The sequence below is a fragment of the Bubalus kerabau genome, chromosome 10 (assembly GCF_029407905.1).
Source record: "Bubalus kerabau isolate K-KA32 ecotype Philippines breed swamp buffalo chromosome 10, PCC_UOA_SB_1v2, whole genome shotgun sequence".
Classification (NCBI taxonomy): Eukaryota; Metazoa; Chordata; class Mammalia; order Artiodactyla; family Bovidae; genus Bubalus; species Bubalus kerabau.
The window spans coordinates 51,876,884-51,883,099 of NC_073633.1; positions in this window are offsets into that span (position 1 = coordinate 51,876,884).

Consider the following 6,216-nt stretch of genomic DNA (forward strand, 5'->3'; position numbering starts at 1 on the left):
GGGAAAGGGAGTATACTGGAGAATGCTGGTTGGTACAGGTTCCCAGTTGCTGGGCCATGCAGCTGGCAGAGCCTTGGAGAACCGGCTCTAGAGGGTATGGCTGCCTGTGTACCTTGAGCAGGAACCACCGAAGACTGGCTTTGCAAAGCTCAGCAAGGCCAGGAGAAGCTAAGTGGCTCATGGAAATAAAGTTAAATGGCATAATCAGAATTTTAATTAGGGTTAACTCCATAGCCGGCCCACTTCTTTGCCTGGTCTTCCTGGGAATCTGTGCAAAGTAATTCAGGCAAGGGAGTGTGCATTCATATGAAAATTTGCAGAGGAAGGTCATAACCTCCTACAGCTTCCAACCCCCTGTCCAGCACTCTGTGTACTGTCTTTTCAGCCTGTTTCTTTATCTCTATCTTCAAATGGAGACAAAATAGCCAGTGACATTACTGTAGGATTTCAAAGCTGGTAGGCATAGTAGATATTACCTAGTGTGGTTTTTGTGGGATAGGGCTTTTGGAAATGCATCTAATTATTTTTGCATAATGTGGTGGTGGGGATGATTTTTAAAGTCCTCAATCTGTGGGACAGCTGTACTGACAAAGATTCTCTCTTTGACCAAACTCTAGCCAGCCTCCTCCGAGCCCTCTTCTTTATTTATTTACTATTTTTAAAAGCAGCTGTGTGCCTTCTTTTTTATTTATTTGGCTACCCTGGGTCTCAGTTGCAACACGTGGGATCTTTGAATTTTGTTTTGGCATATGGGATCTTTAGTTGATCTTTAGCTGGCTTAAAACTCAACATTCAAAAAATGAAGATCATGGCATTTGGTCCCATCACCTCACGGCAAATAGATGGGTAAACAATGGAAATAGTGACAGACTTTATTTTTTTGGGCTCCAAAATCACTGCAGATGGTGACTGCAGTCAAGAAATTAAAAGACACTTGGCTCCTTGAAAGAAAAGCTATGACAAACCTAGACTGCCTATTACAAAGCAGAGACATTACTTTGCCGACAAAAGTCCCATCTAGTCAAAGCTATAGTTTTTCCAGTAGTTATGTATGGATGTGAGACTTGGACCATAAAGAAAGCTGAGCGCCAAAGAACTGATGCTTTTGAACTGCAGTGTTGGAGAAGACTCTTGAAGAGTCCCTTGAACTGCAAAGAGATCCAACCAGTCCATCTTAAAGGAAATCAGTCCTGAATATTCACTGGAAGGACTGATGCTGAAGCTGAAGCTCCTTTGGCCACCTGATGTGAACTGACTCATTAGAAAAGACCCTGATGCTGGGAAAGAATGAAGGCAGAAGAAGGGGACGACAGAGGATGAGACGGTTGAATGGTATCACTGACTTGATGGACATCAGTTTGGGTAAGCTCCGGGAGTTGGTGATGGACAGGGAAGCCTGGAGTGCTGCAGTTCATGGGGATTCAAAGAGTCAGATACAACTGAGCGACTGAGTGACTGAACTATCTTTAGTTGTGGCATATGAACTCTTTCTTAGCTTTGGCATGTGGGATCTGATTTCAAAACCAGGGATTGAACCCAGCCTCCTGCATAGGGAATGTGGAGTCTTAGCTACTGGACCACCAGAGAAATCCTTGAGTCCTTTTCTTGATGCAAGGCCTCAACTTTGACTACAAAGTCTTGAACTAAGACTAACAGTTTCTAACAGTTCAAGGGCAACTTAAAGCATCTGCCTGATAAAAACCCAAGGCTGCCAGAATCATTTACTGTTTGCTACAGCAACACCCGATGATAGGGCCCCTGTCTCTCAGTCTCTGTGGGAGGGTAGGGGCCTAACTTTCAATTAATAATTAATAAGCTTCAGTCAATAAGCCAGTTAGCAAATCTAGATGGCTTTCATGTGGACTAACGCCTTTGTCCAGTTTTTCGTAGTTTTTCCTTGCTCACTGCCTCCTTCCTTCTCCTCCATTCCCTCTGCACAAACAGAACTGGTGCTCAGCTTTCCCTCTACTGTCAGTTTCTGAATAAATCTGTTTTCACAAATTTAACTAATGTCCAGCTGTGTTTATCTATGACAGTTCACAAAAAAATTGTTCTGCCCAAAATACCACCCTTGAGAAACAGGAATCTTTTTTCTAAAACAAGGTCTCATAAGTGTTTTCACTTTGTGAAAATTTATACACTTATGAACTGTGTACTTTTCTGTCTGTATCTTATACTTCTTGTATTATAGATCAATGGAACAGAATAGAAAGCCCAGAAATAAACCCATGTGCCTATGGTCAATTAATCTACAATGAAGGAGGCAAGAATACACAACAGAGAAATAGTGCTGGGTAAACTGGACAGCTAATGTAAAAGAATGAGACTAGAACATTCTCTAACACCATAAAGAAAAATAAACTTAAAATGGATTAAAGATCTAAACGTATAACTGGACACTATAAAACTCTTAGAGGAGGGAAGAAGACTTCCCCAGTGGCTAAGCTTCTGTGCTCCCAATGAAAGGGTCCCAGGTTTGATCCTGGTCAGGGAACTAGATTCCACATGCTGCAAATAAGTCTGCATGCATAAGTAGTGAAGACTGAAGATTCCAGGTGCACCTGGCACAGAGCTGTGGCACATATATATAATGGAATATTACTCAGCCATAAGGAGGAACGCATTTGACTCCGTTCTGATGAGGTAGATGAACTTAGAGCCTATCATACAGAGTTAGGTAAGTCAGAAAGAGAAAAACAAATATCATATATTAATGCATACATGTGGAATCTAGAAAGATGGTACTGATGAACCTATTTGCAGGGCACCAATGGAGATACAGACATACAGAACGGACTTGTGAACATGGGTCAGTGGGAGGAAGGAAAGGGTGGGACGAATGGAGAGAGCAGTATAGAAACATATACACTGACATATGTGAAACAGATAGCCAAGGGGAAGTTGCTGTGTGACTCAGGGAACTCAAACCAGGGCTATGTGACAACCTAGAGGGGTGGGATGGCATGGAGGTGGGAGGGAGGTACAAGAGGGAGGGGACATATGTATACCTATGGCTGATTCATGTTGCCGTATGTCAGAAACCAACACAATATTGTAAAGCAATTATCCTTCAATTAAAAATAAATAAATAAATAAAAAGACCTGGCATAGCCAAATAAATAAATATTAGGAAAAAAACAACCTCAGTGAAAGAACATGGGTGGAAGACTCTGACATAAATTGCAGCAATATCTTTTTGGATCCATCTCCTATAGTAATGAAAATAAAAACAAAAATAAGCAAATGGAACCTAGTTAAACTTAACAACTTTTGCACAGCAAAGGAAACTATACACAAAACAAAAAACACAACCCACAGAATGGGAGAAAATATTTACAAGTGATGTGACCAACAAGGAATGAATCTCCAAAATATACAAACAGCTCATGAAGTTCAAAATATCAAAAACAAAGCAAAAAGACATACAGATGGCCAAAAAGCACATGCAAAGATGCTCAGTATCTCTAATTATTAGAGAAATATAAATCAAAACTATAATGATGTATTATCTCACACCAGTCAGAATGGCCATCATCAAAAAGTCTACAAGCAAAAAATGCTAGAGAGGGGTGTGGAGAAAAAGGAACCGTCCTACACTGTTGGTGGGAATATAAACTGGTACAGCCACTATGGAGAACAGGATGGAGGTCCTTTAAAACACTAAAAATAGAGCTGTCATATGATCCAACAATGCCACTCCACTCCTGGGAATGTATCTGGAGAAAACCATAATTTGAAAAGATACCTGCACCTCAGTGTTCACTGCAGCAATATTTACAATAACCAAGACATGGAAAGCAACCTAAATGTCCCTCAACAGATGAATGAATAAAGAAAATGTATATGTGTACAATAGAATTGTACTCAGACATGACAAAGAATGAAACAATGCCATTTTCAATGACAGCGGTAGACCTAGAAATTATCATCAAAAAAGCAAGAGAGTATCAGAAAAACATCTATTTCTGCTTTATTGACTATGCCAAAGCCTTTGACTGTGTGGATCACAATAAACTGTGGAAAATTCTGAAAGAAATGAGAATACCAGACCACCTGACCTGCCTCTTGAGAAATTTGTATGCAGGTCAGGAAGCAAGAGTTAGAACTGGACATGGAACAACAGACTGGTTCCAAATAGGAAAAGGAGTACGTCAAGGCTGTATATTGTCACCCTGCTTGTTTAACTTATATGCAGAGTACATCATGAGAAATGCTGGCCTGGAAGAAGCACAAGCTGAAATCAAGATTGCCAGGAGAAATATCAATAACCTCAGACATGCAGATGAAACCACCCTTATGGCAGAAAGTGAAGAAGAACTAAAAAGCCTCTTGATGAAAGTGAAAGAGAGTGAAAAAGTTGGCTTAAAGCTCAACATTCAGAAAACGAAGATCATGGCATCTGGTCCCATCACTTCATGGGAAATAGATGGGGAAACAGTGGAAACAGTGCCAGACTTTATTTTTGGGGGCTCCAAAATCACTGCAGATGGTGACTGCATGAAATTAAGATGCTTACTCCTTGGAAGGAAAGTTATGACCAACCTCGATAGCATATTCAAAAGCAGAGACATTACTTTGCCAACAAAGGTCCATCTAGTCAAGGCTATGGTTTTTCCTGTGGTCATGTATGGATGTGAGAGTTGGACTGTGAAGAAAGCTGAGCGCCAAAGAATTGATGCTTTTGAACTGTGGTGTTGGAGAAGACTCTTGAGAGTCCCTTGGACTGCAAGGAGATCCAACCAGTCCATTCTGAAGGAGATCAGCCCTGGGATTTCTTTGGAAGGAATGATGCTAAAGCTGAAACTCCAGTACTTTGGCCACCTCATGCGAAGAGTTGACTCATTGGAAAAGACTCTGATGCTGGGAGGGATTGGGGGCAAGAGGAGAAGGGGACGACAGAGGATGAGATGGTGGATGGCATCACTGACTCAATGGACGTGAGTCTGAGTGAACTCCGGGAGTTGGTGATGGACAGGGAGGCCTGGAGTGCTGCACTTCATGGGGTTGCAAAGAGTCGGACACAACTGAGCAACTGAACTGAACTGAAAGTACAATAAGCCAGAAACAGAAAGTGCCATATCATATCACTTATATGTGGAATTTTAAAAAATGATTGAAATTAACTTCAGTTAACTTTTTTAATAAATGGACTTACTTACAAAACAGAAACAGACTCACAGATTTAAAAATAAACTTATGATTACCAAAAAGGGAAGATGGGGAGGGGAGAAATAGGAGATTGGGATTAACATATACACACTATTATATAAAAATGGATAACCAATAAGGACCTACTGTATAGCACAGAGAACTCTATATTCTGTAATAACCTATATGTTTATTATAAAAGAATTTGAAAAAGGATACTGAGTATATGTATATGTCTAACTGAATCACTTTTCTGTACACCTGAAACTAACACAGCATTGTAAATCAATTATTTTCCAATATAAAATAAAAATGTTTAAACGAATAAAGATTGCAGAAATAGACCCACATAATTATAGTCCACTGCACTTTGACAAAGAAAAGGCAGTACAATGGAGTAGAGATAGTCTTTTCAATAAATGGTGCTGTAACAACTGAACATTCACATACATATGTACATACTTAGGCCTTACACTCTTTACAAATATTAACTCAAAATTATCTAAATGCAAAACTATAAACCTATAGAAGAAAACATAGGAGAAAACCTAGATGACCTTGGGTATGGCAATGCCTTTTTAGGAACAACACCAACGATATGATTAAATATGAAAGAGTTTATTGATATGCTGGACTTCCTAAAAATTAAAAGCTATTCAGTGAAAGACATTATCAAGAGAATGAGGAGACCAACCACAGACTGGGAGAAAATACTTGTATAAGACATATCTGATAAAGGACTACTATTCAAAATATAATAGAATCGAATCTGCCTGCAATGTGGGAGACCTGGGTTCAATCCCTAGGTTGGGAAGATCCCCTGGAAAAGGGAACAGCTGCCCACCCCAGTATTCTGGCCTGGAGAATTCCATGGACTGTACCGTCCATAGGGTCGCAAAGAGTCAGACACAAATGAGCAACTTTCACTTCCACTTTTCATTCAAAATACATATAGGTGTCTTTTTTTTCAGGTCCACAAAATAAAGAATGAGCTAACAGACTGCTTTAGGCATCTGTTTTAGTCTCACAGCTCTCAACAATTTCCAGTTGCAGATGTTAAAATATCCA